Source organism: Vigna umbellata, chromosome 1 (genome assembly GCF_029865625.1).
Source record: "Vigna umbellata cultivar VRB3 chromosome 1, Vumbellata_1.0, whole genome shotgun sequence".
Lineage (NCBI taxonomy): Eukaryota > Viridiplantae > Streptophyta > Magnoliopsida > Fabales > Fabaceae > Vigna > Vigna umbellata.
Window position 1 is genome coordinate 3,091,310 of NC_142165.1, and position 23,397 is coordinate 3,114,706.

Genomic DNA, 23,397 nt, shown 5'->3' on the forward strand with positions numbered 1-23,397 from the left:
ATCACTTAATTGTTGTATAATTAGGGTCCATTTGTTTTAATTAAAGTAAACTGATTATGATGGAATTCATTTTAAAGTGTTGAAATTGTGGTTCATATTTAAACCAATCTCAACTAGAGGTTTTATATTGAAGTGTGTGCACACAAGAAGGAAAAATTATTCCTACAGTGAAAGAAAGAATCTTAATTTGTTTGTATGGAATCTCTTTATGGATATATAAAAATATTTTGAAAGTTTTTGTTTAAAACTTGTGGGAATTTTTGTTTTTGTATGAGGGCCCGAGAGAAAGGGAAAGGGTTTTCTTTTGAAAGTCAGATGGGATCTCCCCACCGTTTATCAAACTAGCATTTTATACTATTAAAAGAATCATAATAATAAATAATTTTGAAGGATTAGGATCCCATTAGTGAAAACGTTTGGAATCTTTCCAAAGCTTTAATGGAAGTTTGAAGTTTCAGTTTTAATGCTTTCATAGTTTCATGTTCTAAGTACTAGTGCATTCAAGGAAAACGACAACGATTATTTTCACTTATAGGCAGCGGTTCTATAATCGAGACATATACTGACATGACAAAAAGAGGTAGGTTTTTTGTCTCGGTTCTGAACCGACTGAGGCAAAAAAAGGTAGGATTTTGCTTCGATTCATACACAACTGAGGCAGTACAGTTTTTCTTTTTTTATTTTTTTTTCTCGAAGGACTTTTCGTCTCGGTTCCTACTGAACCGAGGCAGTATCTCCCCAAATTATGCATGGTGACTATGAAGTGGAGATTTCTTTGCGCGAGAGAAATGGAGTACGCGAGGACTATGCGTTTGGTGGTGGAGGTTCGTCTAGTGGTGATGGAGGTCGCAAGGGAAAAAGAAGAACGAGGAGGCGTGCTAGGGGAAAAAGAAGAGGTTTTAGTAATTTGAACAAGTAAAAGGGCTACTACCTGGGTTCAACAAATAAACGAGGCAGGAAGAACGCTATTAACTCGGTTCCTTTGCTATCTGATGCAGTAGGGCTTTGATGAAAACTTATCAGTCTGACTTACAGGGTTTGGTAGATTTGTAGAGGCTTTTATGCTTCGATTTCGTAAATAACTGAGGCAGTAGAGTGAATAGGTTTCAGTCTTCACTAAACCAAGGCGTATAAGTTCGTCTTAATTACGAAAATGACATCGCATTTTAATATGCTTCAGTTTTGTAAAACCGATGCGTATTAGGTGCATTAAAAAACTATTTTTTTACTAGTGAAGCAATGTATAATGGCTTAAAATTTTTAGACATGAAAGTACAACTGCAAGTTTTTTAAGAAAAACAATGAGAGAGAATAAAACAATAAGTGCATAGATGTTTTTATATTGGTTCACTCTAATTGAGTTACATCGAGTCTCCTCTAACCGTAGAGGATTTCACTATAATTTTCAACAAGATTACAACTGAGTATTTTCACCGCTTTCGGTATCCCTAGACAATCCTGGTATCCACATGATATGCTACCTAGTTGAGTTTCACCCAGTCCTGATTGTGCAGTATTCTTCACCAATCCTGGTATCCCTAGACGCTCCTGGTATAAACTTTACACAGTCTAGTTGAGTTTCACCCACTCTTGGTTTTCACTAAATAATCCTAGAATCAACATGATATGTTGCCTAGTAATCCTTAACTCACCTAAGTTAATCGACAAATGTTTTTATTCTCTTCAGAATGTGTAATCAATCTGATTGCTTACAAGTTGTTAGACGATTATTCTCACAGAGAGGATATATGTTTAATACAATTCAATCTATAGACTCGCTAGGTGTTTTTCTCTCTTTTCTCTCTACTTACAAATAGTAAGCTTATATTACAATGAAACTTGACAGTGTTTCTTGAATTGAGTTTTTCCTCTTCTCAGATATTCTCTTTAAGTTCTTGAGCTCTTATGTTCTTTTCTCTGGACATATTTGTTTTTCCCTTTGTATGTTATTCTCTTTTTGTAAGTTATTCTCTTGATTCTCTTCGAATCATCTTCTATTTAAAGGCTTCTAAAAAGACATCTGTTAGACTAAGTTTTTGCCTTAAATCTTGTGTCTTCTTAGTCTTGTCATGTGCAACAATCGTTGGTTAAAGTCAACTTGTCAGAGTAGGCTTGTTTTTTTAGTACTTTGATAGAAGTAGGTTGTACTATTTTTCTAGCACAACTTCTGATGGAGAGAACATTTCGTAAATGTCGTCTTTGTTTCTAGCGTCCACTTCTAATATGTATCCGATGGAGCAAGTGGATGCGTATAGTAGGTTATCTCCACAAAGTATAGTAGATATGGATGCAGCATATATGTCTTTTCTTTTGTTACTTTTGTTGTTTTTTAACATTGAGCATTTAATGACATTTAATGCTTGTTCAGGAAAATAAAGTGTTTTTTACATTTCTACCGTTCAGGTAGCATTTTATAATTTAAGCTTTTTACTAAGACACCAAACATAATTGAAGACTTCATCGTTGGATGAAGTGGATGGTTTAGCTCGTGGTATCTAGTTTATTGTAAATACTTTTAAGATTATGCTTTCTTTAGCATTAACGTTTAGCGAGTTGTCTTCCAAAAGTTTTTGGAATATTAATTGAGACTTTCAAATGGCTTACCAAAAATATTGTCTCGATACTTTTACATTCTTACATATTTGAGAGTTTGACTAATTATTGTTTGGTTCAATATACCTTCTGTGTTTCGCATGACTCTCATTAACACTTTAACTTTGGAATCATTTAGTGTTGCGTCTGGTTTAAGCCTAAGTGTTTTACTAAGACTTTCCTAAGTTACTAGGTTTTCAGTATTAACTTATCACCTATATTTAAGTTGTTTTGATATTCTAGTGATAACTTATTCATATATGATCATTTCGTTTAATGTTGTTTTGTTAAACCTCAAAACATATGAGAGCATTTAGACATTTTAGTCTTACAAACGATTTTTTCTTAACATTATTATTAAAAGATTATCTCAAAGCAAAACAAATTTTTGTAGTAAAAATTTTGATGTTGAGTCATGTTTATATATATATATATATATATATATATATAATTATCATATTTTTTAAACTTTAACTAATGAAAATATTCATTAATAATGTATTTTCAATAAAATATATTGGTAATATCGGTTTATAAATTCAACTTTTATTTATGACAAAAATATTCATATGTTGGTAAAATTTGTTAGTAATTTAGTGTAAGAGTCTAAAAATCGTGTTTTAGAATTGATGTGTAAAATGGTAGGGCTTAATTATTTTAATAATAAAAGTTTAAAGCATTAAATAGAATTCTTATAAACAAGTTTTATTATTTTAAAAACACACAATCTCTCTAAACCTTTTCCATCTAAAGCTTTCTCTCTTCTCTCTAAATTTTCTCATTGTTTGTTCATCATTTTGAAGATCGGAGACCGTTAGGATGATCCTTGAAGTGACTTCTCCACTTTTGTCCGATTAGTTTATCCAACAAAGTAAGTTGGTTTTCTACCATTTTCTTGGTTTTTTTGTTCTTTCTCTACATGTGACCATTTTTTACTTGCATGTAGTGTTTGAGTTTTCTCTTCTAATATTTGTTGACTAGTGATCCTAATGGTATGTCATGATCGTATTTGTGTTGTTTATAGGGGAAGATAAAACTTCATGTGCGTTTGAGGGTGTTTTAAGGGTTCTCAAGCTGTTTGATTGTAGTTCACGTAAAGGAAGTTAATTGCATTGCTTTTAAGTTATAGATATCTTGAAATTTTGATTTGCATGATTGAGTTGTATGCTGATGTTTGATCTACTCAATTTGGTTTGTTTTAGATGTTTGATATGTTGTTTGTCTTGGTTGAATTTGTGTTGATTGAGGAACTTAGGACTTGATCATTAAGCCAATTGATATATGCTTCGACATTAAAAATTGTTTTTTTACCAAAGAACTAAGAAAAGAATACCAATTTGATCATTTAAACAAGTTCCTTTTTCCCAAAATCACATAAATTCATTTGTTGATATCTGATACCACATTCAACAGTGGCAGGTTGACATTGAGTGTTAGTTTATTATGTAGGTCTGAGAGCATTTTAGTTCCAGACCATTGAGCGTCATTTTTGAACCGTTGAGCGTAGAAAAATGTGAATGCTTTAGCATTAAGATATAGTAGGGCACCGCTAAGCGCCATCTTTCATTACAGGTCCAGAACATTTTAGTTTCAGGATGCTGAGGGGAATGAGGGTGTCATTGAGCATGACTTTTTGCAAGAAGAATGGCGCTGAGCGCCATCTTTTGCGAAAGGTTTGGTAGTGAGTATTAGGATTGCCATTGTGTGCATCATTTTCAAGAAGCCTAATGTTGGGCGCCACTTTTGAGCCCTAGTGTGCATGTTTGAAAATTTCTTATTTCATGGCTGTTTGAGATAGAATTTGCAATTACTTATGTATGTTTAAGAATATTCACTAATACAAAAATATCGTATAACGTCGTTGTTTTTTGGCCTTTCACGTCGAATTCGAGGTCGACGTCATATCGGGAGACATTAAATTGACGTCAAATATAAAAAATTCGACGTTAATCAAATTGACATCGAATTTTGTTAATATTTGACGTTAAGCAAGTTTTTTGTTTTTTTAATTAATTGTGATCCTTTTTTACAACTCTACGAGACCTGAAAAACAGAAAAACAACAAATTTCAGTTTTTGGTATTTTATAAAGCATGAACTATGAACGTGTAGTATAATATCAACAACAAACAACAATAACAAACAATAAACAAGTTCAATCAAACAATAACAAACAAGTTCAACCAAATAACAACAAACAAGTTCAACAAAAGACAACAACAAACAAGTTCAACAAATAAGTTAGTCAAAACGAAAACTAACCTTCAAAAGGTGGGTTCGTCGGAATAAAGTGTTTCCACCAGTGAGAGAGAAAGCAAAATGCGCCTATGAAGGACAAGAACACGAAAATAATTGGTCAAAACAAACGAAAATTATACATAAAGTAGTTAGCTAGCATGCATTTGTATCAAATGAAAGAAAGATTACATGTGATGGTCGTCAAACTTCGTTCGAGAAAAGTTTGAGAAGAGAAGAAGGTCTCGCGCGCTAATATAAAGTGAATGAATTTTCAATCTCCTGCTCAAATTTAAAAGGTTTTTGGTTGACAGATAATACGTCGAAGCTCCTACAAAATTCGATATGTTATATGTGGTTTAAAAGAAAAAAGAAAAAAAAGAATTAAAAAGGGGTTACTTTTTGGCTTTTGGCTGACAAATAATACGTAGAAGCCCTCACAGAATTCGACATATTATTTGTTGTTTAAAAGAAAAAAGAAAAGAATTAAAAAGGGTGACTCTTTGGCTTCTGACTGACAAATATTACGTCGAACCCCTACAGGATTCGACGTACTATTGGTGGTTTAAAAGAAAGAAGAAAGAGAATGACGCGCTGGTTTAAATAATTACCATCATAGAACGTCGAATTGAATGAGGCTTCGACGTTCTACAATTGCATTTATTTACAAAAATGTCACCGGTCATTTTTAACGTTAGTTATTCAGTGGTTGGACGTTGAACGCGTGACGTTATACGATGTTTTTGCAATATTGATTATGACGTCTATTTAAGTATGATATTGTAATTATGATAAGTACTGTAATTGTGTTTGACGTAATGCCATGAATCTTGTGCGCGAGAGTCTATGGTAGTATTTTACTAGTGTATATATTGATACAAGGATTTAGTATTAAAAGTTATCTTGTCGCTCTAATAATAGTTCAATCTCAAGTAGAAAAGAATGTGGTATGTGGTGAGAACTGTAGAAGGTTCTAATTTAAGGACTTTGCCTTAGTCAAAATGGTTAACAGACTAACCTTACGTGTGGTAGTTTGGGTAGGCAAGTTGTTCCATCATCACAAATACATAATTCATCAGAGTTTGATATTAATATATGTATCTGAATAATTGAGTATTATAAATCTTCATAGATGATATGTTTGTTTTAATAAATGAATGGTGTATGATGATAACTATATGTATATTGTTTGAATATATTTTTGCACATTAACTTACCTTTTTTTTCTATATTGTTTTGTCTATATGTTCTATTTATTTGTAATATCATCTTAATAATACGAGCATACGATAATATAACTCTTGATACAGTTTTGGATTAATGACAATACAATACATAGGATGATTCAATTATGTATAAGTTTTCTTTCCGAAAAATCTTACTATACTTTTGATTATATAATATTATTTTTTAGTTGTATAAGATTATTATATATATAGTATTATAATTATAATTTAGATAACTATAATAGGATTAACTATATATATATATACTTTTGATTAATATAATATTATTTTTTAATTGTATAAGATCATTATATATATACTTTAGTATTATAATTATATTTTAGATAATTATAATAACATTAACTATATATAATATTTTTTTTAAATATTAAATATGATATAATTTTTTAGTAATGGTATGTTATCAAAATGAGATGTTATATTTAAAATGTTTACATAAATGGATGAAATGAGTTAGATTAAGTTGTTATATTATAAGAAAATTTACTGTTCACAGTATATATTTTTTTTATGGTTAAGTAATATATTATCAATGTGACCTGTGGAAATATTTCTTTAACATTATATAGGGTTTGTAACATCCCAAAAATTATAATATGAACTTAGAGCTGTCAAAACGGATCATCCGGTCCGACCCGATCCGGCCTACCAGGGGTTAGTCACTTAGTGAGCCAACCCAACCGGGCTCATTTATTAGCGAGCCAGAAAAATTCGAATCCAGCTCTACTCACCACGGGTTGGTGGGTAAACGGATTGACTCACTGGCTCACTTAATTACAATTTTTTTTAAATAAAAAAAAATTACAAACTTTCTATAATACAAATCCAAACAAATTTCACTCCCAACATGGGTGTTCAATTAATTTTGAAATAAGGAACTTAAATAACTTTTTCAAGCAAAAACAAAATAATAAATAGTTTTTTATAAAACTAAAATTAAATTTTAATAAAATAAAATTATGTAGGTGGGTTGGTGGGCCAACCCGGCCCACCACGGGCTCAACCCGCATGAGCTGGGTTTAAACGAGCCGAGTTGAAATTTGACCGCATAAAAAATACAATTTTTTCTAACCCAACCCAGCTAAAACCCATGGTGGGCCGGGTTGGCTCGTGGGTTGTGATCCATTTTGACAGTTCTATATAAACTACATTAATGAGATATCACATAATAATAAGATAAAACAAGTACAGGGAAATAAAAGTTACTTACAATGATTCTAAAATAACCATAAATTTAAAACTTTACAAAATATAATTAATTCATATTCAAAATATAAGAACAAATCGAACGGTCATACAAGCGATGTATAAACTGAACGGTCCTAAACTAAGAGGTTGGAGGCTCCTCGCTCAGCACCTGCTCCAGACAACACTCTACACACTCTGCTCACACCCACAGGGTGATCATTGCAAAGGAAAATCGAACAGACAAACAAGACAAGACATAAAAGAAGGGTAAGCTAGTGTAATTTAATTAATCATGTTAACTTGCAATTCAGGCAAACATATAATACAATTATACACATACAGATATCATATAAGCATGTTATGACCGAACACTTTACTCTGACCGTCCGGAGAAGTATGAACATGTAGCTCTGGTCATTCATGCACTCGTGGGAGGTAACCTGGAAACCTCACGATTATCATAGCTGGAAACCCAAGATGCCACACGAGGTTAGCGCTTCATACTGTAGCTGAAAACCCAAGCTAGCACATGAGTTTAGTCCGTTAGCTGGAAACCCAAGCTATCACGCGACCAGGCCTCCTGTTATTCTCACCACATACCTCACCATTCTCTACTTGAGACTCGGTGGCCATTAGAATGTCAGGATGAACGCCAACTTAGCACAATACCCACATTCACACTTTAAAATTCAATAATCATCCACCAGACATTCCTCCTTGGAATACTCTTTCACATCCATATTACAAATATCATATCATACTCTCACTTTGACACCATTATAATAATGCATACATAAGCCATTAAAGCAATTGAAATAAATATAAATGTGCCGAACAGAAATCACCAAACACATATAAACAATACCAAACACCTTATGAATGTTGGAGACCGAACCGTCTCTCACTACCTAAAGAACAGGACTGAACGGTCCATAACAAGTACGACTGAAGAGATGGTCGAACGCTAGTTAAAAACCGACCACTATAAGATACCGAGTACACAACATGACCGAATACTACAACCAGGCCAAGAACTAAGTTAGATCTAACGCTTATGGTTTAAGTCGAACACCTATAGTTTAAGCCGAACACCTATAGCTTAAGCCGAACACCTATAGCTTAGGTCGAACACCCATAGCTTAGGCCGAAAACTAAGATATAACCGATCGGTCATTAATGGGTAAGACCCATAAGAGACCAAACATAGTTAAGACCGATTACCAATACGAGACTGAGTACAACCAAGAACGAGCACTAATACAAAACCGAGCACTACCACCTAAGACCGAATGGTCATGAATGGGTAAAACTAAAGAGACCGAACCCAATTCATGACCAAGTACCTGAACATGACCGAGCGGTCAACAACGAACGCTCAATTTTCTGCATAATTCTGCAGAACTTCTACAGAATTATGAACAAGCTAGATTTTACCAAAACTAAACAATTTCCCTAACTTCTAATCCTCCAAACATGAATCCTATACACCTTTACACCTATCCAAGGTTACCTAAATCTTTCTAACATTTTTTCAAAGAGTCTCATACTAGATTTCACTCAAAAATCTGCATAATCAACAACTCAAGGACCGAAAATCAGATTTCCTAGTTTTGGAACATTTTTAAGTGACTTAAGAGTTCTAACAAAATCTTAAACAACTTAACCAAATTCTCCATACAGAACACACTCACACCTAAAACCAATTCCCCATTTTCACTGCCACACTTCCTTACAATTCACTCGGTCATGAACCAGAGTTATGCAGAAAAGCATTTAACATGAACACAACACACACCAACAATGCCGAATACCAAATCATTCAATTTTACACACATGCATAATCATCAAACAACATTTTCATACATAGTAAATCATAATTAAATTAACTAGCTTCTCTTACCTCTTTGACCGAACAGAACAACGTTTATCTTTTCCAGAAATTGCTTTCACACCAGAAAATCCTAGGAACACCTATAGTTCACCGATTGGTGAGAAAAGACCACCCAACGGACCAAAATGAAGTTAGAAAGGAGAAGAGAAGGTTGAAGAACACATACAACCAGCAGGGCTACCTTGCATGTGACAGAATTTTCCAGATTTTCACATAAACTCAAGAAACAAAACTTACCCATTAAAAACACAAGTTTGATTGATGCAAAAGGAAACTCTTTAAGTCAGAATCACCTAGGGAGCTCTTGATCTTCGATCAGATGAAACACAAGTGAGAAATTTGAGAGAGAGAAGGGAGAGGAAGGGTAGAAAATTCTGTTTTAGAGAAATACAAAGTTTGAAAATAGTGAGGTCATTTTTGTTATAAATTTTCTATTTATATGCTCATGAAACACTTGGTCTCTTTAATTTGAAACATTTATTCCCCTCATAACACGAAATTGAGCTCGGACAGGTTTAGCTAAAAGTTTTGGTGCATTAGTTCGGAGAGACTTTGATATTATATAATTTTATTATTAAATATGTCTTTTATTGTATTTTTTTTTTTGGATGTTTGAATCAGTATAAACTGAATATTTTTCTTGGATTAGTTTTTTAATTAAGATATTTGACCGATATCACTTTGGAATATTATTTTTCTTTTATGCTAAAGTACATGGTTCTTGTATTATTAATTGGTATGTATTTATGTTATTACCAGAAATTTTCAATTATCAAAGAAATAAATTCATCACTGAACTAAAATCTATTTAAAAATTTTATGAACTTAAATAAATTTGTAATAATAAATTAAAATTTAAATTATCACCAAAATATATAAATATATATATATATATATATATATATATATATATATATATTATCAACTTAAATAAATTTATAAATAAAATTTGTCAATAAATTAAAATTTGAATTACTAACATATTTATATAAGCAAATATTTGTTGATAAATTTTATTAATAAATTTTGTCGATAAATTTTGTCGATCAATATATCCTTATGATGTATTTTTATGTTTTAAAAAAAAATAATTAAATGTTAAATTAACTATGAAAGGCCTATCTAATACAATAAAAATGAAGAAAAAGAATTAAAAAGATTGTTATTATTTATATAAATCGATCCTATATTTAATTAATGCAAGAGTTTTGATACATATATTTCTTTCTGTATGATATATGTTATTTATATGAAATTAAATATTTATAAATAATTCAATAATAATCTAAGGATTAATATGATAGTACAATAAATTTTATTTAAAATAAATTCTAATAAATATTAAAAAATAAATATAAGCCTAATTTATTTTCATAATATTTATAACAAAATGGACTTTTTGTGTGTATAGGTAATTAATTAAATTTACATGCCACTCAACAAAAAAGAACAAATCGACCTCACTACACTATCATTTGGAATGATTACCTTTCCAATGAATATAGTAAAATTGTTGACCGAGACTCTGTGGTTTAATGCTTCTCTGACGTGGCTTACATTAGTGACAAAGTCAAATGCAAAACATTCAAGAAATGAGAGCAACCGCACATTTATATTTATATATAAGGACAGTTAAAACTAATATTCATTTAATTATTAATTAAAATTTTATTGTAAGTACTTTTATTGTAATAATTTTTTAATTAAAAAAATATTAAATAAAAAAAGTTAAAATAAAAAACCTTCATTTAAAAATAAAATTGATAAAATATTATTTTAATTTCAAATAATTGTATAATATTTACTATCAGTATTATAGGTCACTTTCATCACCATTATATCTTTCAGTTTGTCTCACGTGTCATTATTTTAATACCTGATTGTCAATTTGATAAAATATATTGGATTGTTTTAAAAAAATATTCACAATGTTTAAAAGAGTAAGATAAAGTTAATACAATAATAATAATAATCCAAAAATATATTATATTGGTAAACTTCGGTATATTACCGGGGTTCCAATATTTTTTAGTTAAGTTTTGTAAAGTTTAAATAGATGTATGGATTAATACGTAACAACTTTTAAAAGTTAAGTACAATTTTTTATATAATGTCTATTATACTATTTTTTAAATAGGTTTAAAATTTTGGAAATGAAATTATTATTGGAGCTCTAAAATATACTTTTCAACAGAAGATTGAAACTCAAAAAAAAAAAATGGAAATAAATAGTTCTTATATAAGCCAAATAAATTGTTGCTCATGGTTCATTAAAAGAATATTAAACATGATATGTCAAAATTCCAGTAGAATACAACGTGAAGTTGTAAATCATTGAGATAATATATAATATTATGTTTAGATGAATACATTTTGAAAGCTAATTCATAATTATTATGATTATTATAAAGAGTTTGAAATATTTTATAATAAAATATGTAACTTAAATAAATAATTTAAAAAATATTAAGATTTAAAATTTTAATAGAGTGATTTGATTATTTAAAATTAAATACTTTTATGCTAAATCTAAAAGTTTAAAATTTTTTATATTCTCAAATTTTATTTTATTTTTTCTTTTTACATTCTCTTTTTAGTCAAACTGATGTTCATTAAGATTTTGTTAAGTCAATTAAGGTTGATGCTCAATAATATTTGTTTAATTGATATTATTGAAATTCTTTTATATTCAAGTTAATTATGATTAATTTTTTCATAGTTATCGTCAAAGGTTTTTTTCGTCGATATATAGTAGGGTTATTTATTATAAAGTTATCTTGATCAATATTAACAACATATTTTGATTAATGTCAAATATGATTTTCTGTATTAATTTGAGTTAGTATTGTTTTTAGCTGATGTTTGTCAAAGATTTTTTTTTTTAGAAACATCAATAAAAAGGATAGGTTAGAATTATTTTTCTATTAATGTTAATAAGAATTTTGTGAACTAACTTTGATAGATCTATTTCTTCTTTTTTTTAGTAACATGTGCTAGACTTTTCTAACAACGATGTTCGAAGTTTATTTTTTTTTATATTGTTGTGAGTATTTATTTGTCCGTATAAACCATATTAATGTATCAATAAATATGTGTAAGTTTTTCCCATCAATTTTAAAATGTACTGTTCAATAATGTCACTTAATAATAATTGAAATACTTTTTCTTATAATAAAAAATTAGTAATTAATAAATTTGAAATATTATATCAAAACAAAACATTTAAAAATTTAATAATTTAAAACAAAAAGATTGAAACTTGATGTATTAAATTTTCTTAAAATTAAAAAATTTTGTATCCATAAAAGAATTGGAATCAAAGAGTGCATGCGCGGTGTATATTTGGAAAACGTGAATATGCCTTAATGAATTTTCATCATGATCTTCCTATTGCAATCTCAATAATAATCTTTCTATTACAAGTAATGTCAAAAAGTTCAGCTAGCATGATCGTGAGTTTTAATTATTAAGTTTTGTTTTCATCTGTAAGCAAGCACTGCTTAAAAAGGAAAATTAAAGAAGATGATACAATTAATCTTTGACTTTTTGAACTTTGGAGGAGTGAAAACAATTTTAAGCAGGAGTGTCAAATTAAAGCACTCTCTTCTTTCACTTTCATAATAACTAAGATAAATTGATGTGTTATAATTCGAAAGAGTTAAACGCTTAAATTCCCCTCTCTTTTTTTTTTAATATTTAAAGTGGATTTACTGTCAACTATTTTAATATATATATATAATCAGTATAAAAAAATTATTAAATTATTAAATTATTGATAGAAACAAACTTGTCGATTAATTTAATTTTTTGATAAATTTGAAAATTTTAATTATTAAATTATCCATCGATGGATTTATCAATGTGAAATTAAAATCCGTTCTTGTCTTAATTTTTAAAATCTTTGGTCTTGAAACTTAAAAAAATAATATATATATATATATATATATTCCTCTTCATTTAATTATGTAAGATCCATAACAAATATTTACAATTTTATTATTAGTAAAAATATATGTATTTGTGAATGGAAAATATAATAAGTTTATAAAATGTGAAAAGTTAAATAAGAAATTTTGGTAGCTTAATTGGTAGAAAATTTTGGTGATGGGTTTAAACTCTTTTCCACCTTTTTGTTTAAAAAAAATTAAAAAAAAATAAAAAAAATTAAATAAAAAATAAAAAAAAAACGAAAAAGTAAAATAAAATTTAAAATATTGATAATGGAGAAAGCATTCAGATTTGAAGGCATTATTGAGGAATTCATTATGTAAGTGGTGATTAAGATATTAATATAATAAAATAATATTAAAATAATAAATAATATTAAAAACATTGATGAATAGTAAAATTTTTGGACTATAAATAGCCATGAGAGGGGAGGCTATTTTGCACAAAGAGAAGAAGAATCAAGTGAGAGATCTTGAGAAATAGAGAAGAAAGAGTTAGGAAGAAATTTTTAGTTGCAAGAAGAGTAAAGGTTCTGGAGAGTTTTCGGGGAAACAAATTCAGAGCAAGAGAAGTGTGGAATAGAGGTAGGGGAGCTAACCTTTCTAAGCTTTTAAATTATGATTTAGTATTGTTTTATTTATATTCATGTCTTGAAATTTTGTGTGAATACTGTTAATGCTTACTATATATCTATCTATAGTGAATTTCTATTTTAATATTATATGCTGCTGTTTTGAATCTGTAAATAAGAAATTTTTTAAAAACTAGTTGAGGAACACTTTGGCTAAGGAAAGACTTGGTACTTAAGTTGTCCATTGTGACACATCTCTCTTTCTTGGAAGTCTACTCGATAGGTTTTTAACTTAAATCTTGTGGAACAGATTGAGTACTGTTAAATTATTGTGCAATATATCTCGTTGGAATAAAAATTTCTGATGAATTCATGTTATTGTGGTAGATATGGAATTATGAATTATAATTGTGATGGTAGGATAGAGGAATCTTAAAAAACCGGAGTTGGTACATCCCTGATCATAGAGCAGCCCTGGTCCAATCTAGTAAGTTGTGACTAGTCATATGTACTGGCGTTTATGGTGAGTTTGATTCGTCAAACATTTGATTCTTCTCCGGTGACCGTTTATGGTGATATTTTAGTAATTTTAATTTACTTTGTGATATATTCATTTTGTATGATTTCTGTGATGATTGGATTTTATTATATTGGATTTGAATTTATGCGTCTAAACATGATATGAGTATTATGGAGAGAAATCGTAAGGGTATAATATGAGTTGAGGAATGTGAGCATGGTATGAGTCTCGCGGAGAGATTCTGTAATGCCATGGTATGTGTGTATATGTTGATGTTGAGGGTCCTGAAGTTGGAGGTTATCCTGATACTCTATTAATCATCCAAAAAGGATGAATTATGTAGTGAGAGGGGCAGGAGGTCCTGGTCTATGTGCCGGTTTTGGACATAGTGTTGAGGACTAAGAAGGCATCACAAGTGCGTAACCTCCCGTTGAGCGCTCATCAATATATCATCGGGATAAGTGTTTACTGGGTATTGTGGAAAGGGTGTCCATTGAATATTGTGGAACGAGTGTCTATTGAGTATTGTGGAACGAGTGTCTATTAAGTATTGTGGGATGAGTGTCGATTAGTAATTGTGGTATTATGGGATGAGTATCTATGATGCGATTGTTGTATGATGGTATGATGGTATGATGAAAATAATGAAGAAGTACGAAACTATAATTTTTTAATTTTAATTTTTAAGAAACATTAATTGTATTTCTAATGTTTACAATTTATATAATAATATTTTGGTTTATATTTAATGTTTACATTTAATTTTGGTTTCATATTATTTAATTTTGGTTTATTAATGATAATCAAGTAATTTGAATAATAAAAAAAATTTAATTATTTACATTTCCGGCGGTTTTGAAAAACCCTCAAAAGTACCGGCGGTTTTCATAAACCCTCACAAATTACCGGCGGTTTTGCTTAACCCCGGTTATTTCCGGCGGTTCTAGTAAAACCTCCACTACTACCGGCGGTTCTAGTAAAACCCCACTACTACCGGCGGTTTTTCAAAACCTCCGCTAATTGCGACGGTTTTTTAAAAAACCGTCGGTAATTACTTAACGACGCAGGTTTTCCCAACGGTTTGCTTAACCGCGGGTAACATATTTTCCGGGGGTTAAAACGGCCGGAAACGGAAAAAATAACCCCCGGTAAAAATCTAATTTTTTGTAGTGTTACAGGATGTTACCGTAAATATAATGTTACAATATGTAAATTATGAATTTTCTAGTGTGAGATTATGAGATGTTACAAATTATGTAAAATTGCATGGTAAATGCGTTTTAAGCTTGTATTTGAGTTATGTACATTTGAAATTATCATGTTCAAATATCAGTTTGAAAGATGGTTTAATAATTTTAAAAAAATTAATAGCATTTAATTAAAAGAACTATATATATTAATTTTTAAGTTTGAAGGTTGATAAAGGATAAATTCTAATTTCGTAATAAAGTTTAAGAACTAAAAAGATATTTAATTATAATGTTTATTACTAACAAATATTTTTCTCCATAAAATAGGTGTGAAAGTTTTTGTTGTATGCTAATGTAATGATAATATCCGTCAATAATAATTTTTTTAAATCCGTTAATAATTAATCTTTTTGAAAATTTACCAATAAATTTATTAGTAATTCAATTTTTTAAAATTTCACAACAATTCAATTATCGTCAAATTTGACATAATATTGCAATAAATTAATTGGAAATATATGAAAAGAAGGAGGAAATGGAGAAGGAGAAGAGGATGTTGTAATGACAATCGTGGAAGCGATGGCAATGATGATTGTGGAGATAAACTTCTCGTAGCGTTGGTGGAGGAGGAAGAAGAAGATGAAATAAGAAAAGAGAAAACAAAAAGATAAAGACTAAATCACAATACTTTTTGATAAATTTTATCAAAGATAAAAGTTTTTTTTGTAATTATTAATGAATATTTCTTGATAAATTATCGATAAACTTTAGTTGTTGATAATTATCTATAACAAAAAAAATCATCAATAAAATTATCAACAAATATTTTGCTATCCATAATTATGGATGAGATTTCTACTAACAACTTTTTTACAATAGATAAATCACAAATTTGGTTTATAAATGAATTTTGATAATAACACACGGACTTCACCCATGTGTAAATTTTTTTGCATTGTAACTAATTAAGATAAATAAGAAAACATAATTTTATTTATATATATATATATATATATATATATATAACATTTAATAATGCAAAAATTTGTAAAATAGTTAATTCAATTTTTAGTCGGATAAACATAATACACTATGAGAAAATTCCTAAATAATAATTAATTTTAGTAATAAAAAATAATTAGTTATTTAATTAGCAATGTAAATACAAATTTATAAATTAAAAGTTATTGGTAACTAAAATAGTTTCTATTATAAATAGAAAATTATAATTGATTTGTGAATTGATTTATAATCTAATCACTAATATTAACCAGCAAAAGTTTTGACTACCAAAAGAAATTAGTCTATAACTAAAAAAACCAATTTAGTGATTAATTATTTTTGTTACTAAAATTAGTCATTAGTTAGATTGATTTTTTTTATATACTGATACTATTGTTAGAATGTGTTTCTATAGGAGTATTAGGATACAAGGTTTAAAGTAAATGAAGAATTATAATTGTGTTTAAATTAATTATATAAATAAACTAAAAAATTAATTGTTTAATTTTTGGATTTTTGATTAACTCTCACTATGTCCACTCTACTAAACCGATTTGTATTGCCTTTATCATAAAAAAAAATTATATAACATACCCTAGTCAAGTTTTTCTTTTAATTAGGTTGCATCCTAGCTTTATAATTTATGTGAAACCTTATAACAATCCAACGAATTAACATCAATTCAAAATCAAAGATAATAAATGTATGAATTTTTATTCTCATGACACTCAATATGTTTTATTTTTTTCCAATAAAAAACTTATATTTACATTTAAATTCTCAAATAACACTTATTTTAATATTAGCATCCTTTCATAAATCCACAAAACTCATAAACAACTACAAGGTAAACCTTATTATCTTTTTTTAATATTTTGTGGGATTTAGGAGTGTCACACATGTTCCAATACTAGCATTACAACAAATAAAATACAACATTATACCACCTTTATGAGCTCTACACATGTATCTGTCACAAAAAAGAATAAAAGGCAGCGTTTTTATACGTCATGGTTTTCTTTATCTTGTCAGACAAATAATCGTGGGATCTATGACAGAGCATACATTATATAGCTAAATAGATGAAGCCAATCAATTGCCAGACATCTGAAAACTTCACATGCAAAAGTGGCTATTTACAGATCATCCTCTTCCATAAGCTTATCAAAATAACATGCACCACATGCATGCAGACACATATGTTGATACACACTATCTTATCCAATCTTCACCTCTTTGCAATTCATTGTATATTTGCCGCGTTTCCATGTCGAAAACCAGACAGAATCTCACCACTTCACTATCTGTTACATGTCTGATAACGTTGTTAATGCTATTGGAATTCGCTAATTTAATATAATGAACAATCAATGCGTTATGGTTGTAATAATAACTAACTTCTCTTTTATGACGTAAACCTTCTACATGCTTAGTTAAATCTTTCCACCCATTTTCATACCCTGCTAGAAGAAGAAAAGAATAATTAACCTTGATTATATATATGTGGGGTCTATGCAAAACATATCTGAAATGCAAGAAGAGTTTGTGAATAGTGAGATGAGTTTACAGAAAAGCTTTGCTTTTGTGGCTTTTAGAAAGCTCTTAGGGCTAATCTTGGTGAATGTGCAGTTAAAGTATGGAAGTTTGAGGTCCTGATTTGTAGTGACTTTTGGGTAACTAGGAAGGCCATAATTGATTGACATATATTTGGTGTTCGTTTTCATGAAGGAAAATCAAGCTTTGTGCTGCCAAAACCTGTGAAGTCCTTGTCCATAGAAAGAACTTGGTCTATTTATATCTAATATATATGGCACAGATGCAAGTTTCTTTTCACACACAATGTCGTTGTTTTGCATCCGACTTTTAGAGGTTACAGAGAGTTCTTTTGGAACGTGAAATTGGTTTATGACTTTTGGTATCTACGTTAGGTCGCTCTTCTTTTTCCCTTTTATTTTTATTTTTCGTTTGATTGATAAGGACCTTTTATATTGTTCTAAGTTCTCTCTTTAATTCAAATTCTGAATCGATCACCTTCTTGAATAAGAATTTTAAAATTGCCATTCCATAACCAGAGTTATTTTTTTCTTTCCTCTAATCTGGAAGAATTTTACAAAATTGAGATTGATTTTCCTTTTTCTCACTCGGGAAATTTTTTGTTATTTTTTGAGAAAATAATTCACTCTCTAACTATAATTGGAGTTAAAGTTTACTTTATTATACCCTACCTATATTGTTAATTGTTTAAATTCAAACATAGAATATTCCACTGGATTCTTAACAACCGAAATAAATACCCACAAAAAAACCTGTTAACGGATATTGAGGTGACATTAATTAATAGAGGAACTCATAAAATTTATATATACATTCAGTTGACAACTCAATATATTCATATTAATATAAAGTATTAATATATATTATATTGATATGTTGTGTATTTTGTTTTATATGGCCTCAAAATATGATTTTTCATATATTATAGATTTTGCAAATGTTTTACTTATTTTCAGTAGTTAAATTTAACATAAAAACGTAATTTTAGTTTTTGCCATGATGCATATGTTTTAAAAATTTTAGACACTATAAATGAAGAAATTTAAATGCAGACCAATTTTTAAAATAATATGTTTTTAATACTTAAAAAAAATATGGATTAAAGTTATTTCTTAGAGGGGTCGCTATTTAGTAATCGAATCATTGATTACTGACTAAATAAATTTTTTTAGAATTTTAATTGTTGATTTAATCAGTGATTAATTAATTATAAGCTTATTGTTCTTCAGCTATTGTACTTTTCCGTAGTTATCCTTAAATTATTTCTCGTTAGGTTAACCAAGATTTATAACCGAAAATGTGTGTAATTTTGATTGTAATTTTAATATTCCAAAATTAATATAAATTTTGATCACTTCAGTCAATCTATTTCTCAAACTAATAATTTTTTATAGTCTCCTCTCCAATATTTTTATAGTCAATCTAATTTAACTATCTAATTTGCATTTCCTCTACCATGACTAGTTATGACACAATAAACTTTGCCAATAGTCATTACTTAGCATAGAGTGTGTTTGCTTTAAAATATGGATTTGAAGATTAGTGGATAGAGATGTCAACTTGACTCATGGTTCATGGATTAGTCTTAACGCATTCTTGAAAAAGCTCTATTTTAGGAAGTTCTTTAAGTGGGACAAAAAATTCCTCAATTCCCAGAGTCTCTTCTCAAGTAGATTAGGGTCAGGATTTAGCTCCACTAAATAAACTTACGTTAATTTTCAAATTTATCTATTTTTCATAAATTCATAATTTAGTTACTCAAGAATTAAATTCTTTATATCATTAGATTTTATATATTTTTTAATTTAAGAAAATAAAATGGGAGATTATTTCATGTTAAAAATTCAATTTCAGAAAATCAAATTCTCAATTAGTATGAACAGATCTAATTTGATAATTAAAATAAAAATGAGTTTATTCATGTAATCCTTTTAATATATTTATTTTTTAAAAAAAGTTAAATTTAAAGCTTATATTTTTTTAAATATTTAATAGTGAAAATTATCTACAAGTAGATTTTAGTTGATATACCTAATATGAATAATCTAATCATAAAATTTTTGAATAAATTCAAACTCGAAAACTTAAATAAAATTCTATTTTGATCAAGGACATCCTAGTATGAGTAATAAATTTAAACAAAGTTATTGTTATTTATTATTATTATAAAAGATTAATAATAGTTTTTTGAATTATAAATAACTTACAGCACTTGTTATTAATCTTATAATTGAAAATATATGAAAAATAATAAATGTTTGACCTAATTTTGAGGTCTGGTTTTTTTTTTTTAATTTCTCAACATTTATAACAATAATTTGATTATTTTCTTTTTTTATTTATTGATCACTGTTATTAATATTTATTTTCTTTAAAGAGGGTCCAAGTGAGTTATTGTTACTTTTTCTGATATGTATTTAATAAATAAATAACATTTTCAATAAACAATATTTTTCAAAAAGGGGTTTAAACATTTTTCTAAAAAAAAAGTTCGAAGAAGGTAGAATTCAACTTTCTTAAATTAAAAGATAATTGTTAAATTGTTTTATGTGGTAATGAATTAAGTATTTTTATAAAAATATTGTTACTTCTTTATTTTTAGAATAGAAAACTTGTATAGATGTTTTTGGCAATAATTTTGACCTTTCAAATGTAATTTGATCATTTTGAGAAATTATAACACTTTGTAACAAATTAGGATTAATTATATTTTTTTATTTAAAATCAACATTGTTATTTTGAAAAAAATTCATAACTTTTTTTACCTTAATCTAAGTGGGTTAGGATCAAACTAGGTGAAACTGGAGATATTTTAAGTTAAGGTTGATGAAAATTCATGAATGATTTGATAGATATTATAATCAAATTAATGTTTTAATAAATAAAATTACTATATTATAATTTTATTCTTGTAGTTAAAATTAATATAAAATAAAATATAATTATTACTATTATTATTATTAAAATTATTATTTATTATTATTATCAAAAGCATTTATTTACAAAGTTAAAATTCAAATAAAAAAAGTGAAGAAATTCAATTAAAAATGAAGGAAATTTGTGTAAAATGATTTATATTGAGTTGTCTTCCTTCTCTAATCCATTTACTTGTGGAAGTATGAGATTCAACCATTATCTTTCAAATATGTCTTTATAAATCAGTGCAAATAAGTGAAAGCAAACGTTGAAAGTACTCGCTTCTCATATGCTATAACAATACTTCCATGAAAGCAAATACAACCTTAATCTAACAAGCTTACATAAATTCCTTTCATACTTGTTTTGAACAATCTACAATGATAATTCATTATCACTATTATAGGTGTAACTATGTCTTCTGGTTTTTTACTTGAGTTCATTTAAACGTTCATGATATTCATTCTAGAAAATAAAAACAATATTAAAGCTTTTATTTTAACTCTAAACATGGTAAAATTTATTAGGTAAATTAAAAAAAAAGTGTCATATGTAATCATAGTTAACACTAGAAAATAAAAACAACATCAATTTTTAATGTTAATTATAAACACTTTGTAGTGTTGGTGTAATCGTCACTATTTTTTATTTCCGTAAATTATTTTACCGACATAGAATTTGGCACTATAAATGTATAATAACGTGAATTTAATATAATCATCGTTAGAAACAATTTTAACCGCCTTTAAATTAATTTTAAGAAGTTATCATCAATATTTAACTGCCTATGTAACTGCCACTAAAACTATAACTGTTATAAAATAAAATTATTTCATATTTCGTAGCCGTTGTAACTGTTACCAAAATCATAATATAGAAAAATCTTTTCAATATTTAGCGGAGGTTCTCACTACCACTAAATCGTAACTTTTTTAAAATAAAAGTAAATTTAGGTAAATGCACCAAAAAAGAGAGTTAGTTTAAATAGTTGGATTTTATTCACATACAAAAAGAAAGAGAATCATAAATCATGAAACTTTTTTTTCTCCATTTTTTTCCTTTCTAATCCCGTTGTATTTGGTAACAAGAATATCGACAACAATTATCTCCACGTATGCTAAAGTTGTAGTTAAAATTTTATATGTAAATATGTAGTGAGAGAAAACATTATAAATTGAATGTGTTAAAATGATAAAAAAAAAATATTTAGTAAAAAGTACACATTTGATGAACACCAAAACTATGGTACTATCATTAAAAAAAATTAAGATATTTAGTGGATTAATTTCTTTTTAGAAGTTATAAAAATCCAGAAATTAATATTATTTAAAATGGTTATAATGAATTGTTTGAAGGCTAATAATAGTGAGAGTTTTAATTGTTTTTTAAAAATGTTTATGACCTTCACAAATTAAAATACATTTTTCATCCTTTTACATTCCTTCTTATGCTCAAAATTCACCAAACATTTCCTCTTATGCTCAATTTTTTCTTACTTTTTCCTAAATCTTACAAACTTCGTGACACATTTCATATGTAGTTCATCATCGTTCTCAGTCCATCAATCAACGACATGTTTCATCATCGTTCTCATTAGTGGTGGTCTCCTTCATCGCTCATCAGCCAAGGTTCAACTGTGCTCGCCAGCATGGGTTCAGTAAACGAGTGTGCTCGCCCTTAAATAGAGTTTTGAAGACGCCACGAGAGAGATGCAGAAGCCCACAAAGTCTTTCCACGTCAACTCTAAGAAGAGAAAGAATGCCATCAAATCCTTTGACAAGTATTTCTTTCTCGTGATCCCTTTTTTCTTATTCTATAATTTTTGCATTATTCCACCATTTTTATTTTATTTTTCATTTTTTAGTCTCGTATTATTCCCAATACTCCAAAAGATCTCATTGAGTACTTCCTTGAAACTGAAGCTTATGAGATTGAGTTTAATATTGCAAGAATGAGATTATGGTTCCTACTTTATCTTTAACCCTTTGTTTCCTTTTAATTTAACACGATTACTTTCTTATAACCAATTTGTATTGACTTTGTAGATTGAATGAGACATTCTTTACTCAACTGAAATTCAAGTTAGGATAGCTTTGGTTCGCTATTAACAAAATAGAGGTACCTAGTGTGTTTTGGCTCCTTAAAAATGTTTAAGTTGGGCAAAACATTTTATATCTTCCCATTTTACACTGATTGTTCTACAGCACATAGAGGAAAGATAGAATGAACAAGAGGCTCTAGAGAAAGCCATAGAAGAAGGAATATGTTTGTAAATAATAAAAAAGATAGTTTAGAAATTTGCCATGCAAGTCCAAAATCTTGACATCAAAGGATGTTAAAGTAACAATACGTCTTGTTCGTTTCCCTTTAAATTTGTTAGTTTTATTTAAGTCATGCTCACTCTATTTTGTTTTCAATGTAGTTGCTAGATATGGTTGAAAAGAATGAGATTAATAGATTTTTGTTGGCACTTCTAGATGAAAACATAACAAATGCACACAAGGGTAACTAGGTAGGTTATAGATTTCAAAATGTTTTTCCATT

At 28.2% G+C, this 23,397-nt stretch overlaps 1 pseudogene; it reads left to right on the forward strand.

Moving 5' to 3' along the window:
* The first annotated feature begins 745 nt into the window (after positions 1 to 745).
* LOC148204411 (uncharacterized) lies at positions 746 to 23,365 on the forward strand (annotated as a pseudogene).
* The last annotated feature ends 32 nt before the right edge of the window (positions 23,366 to 23,397 follow it).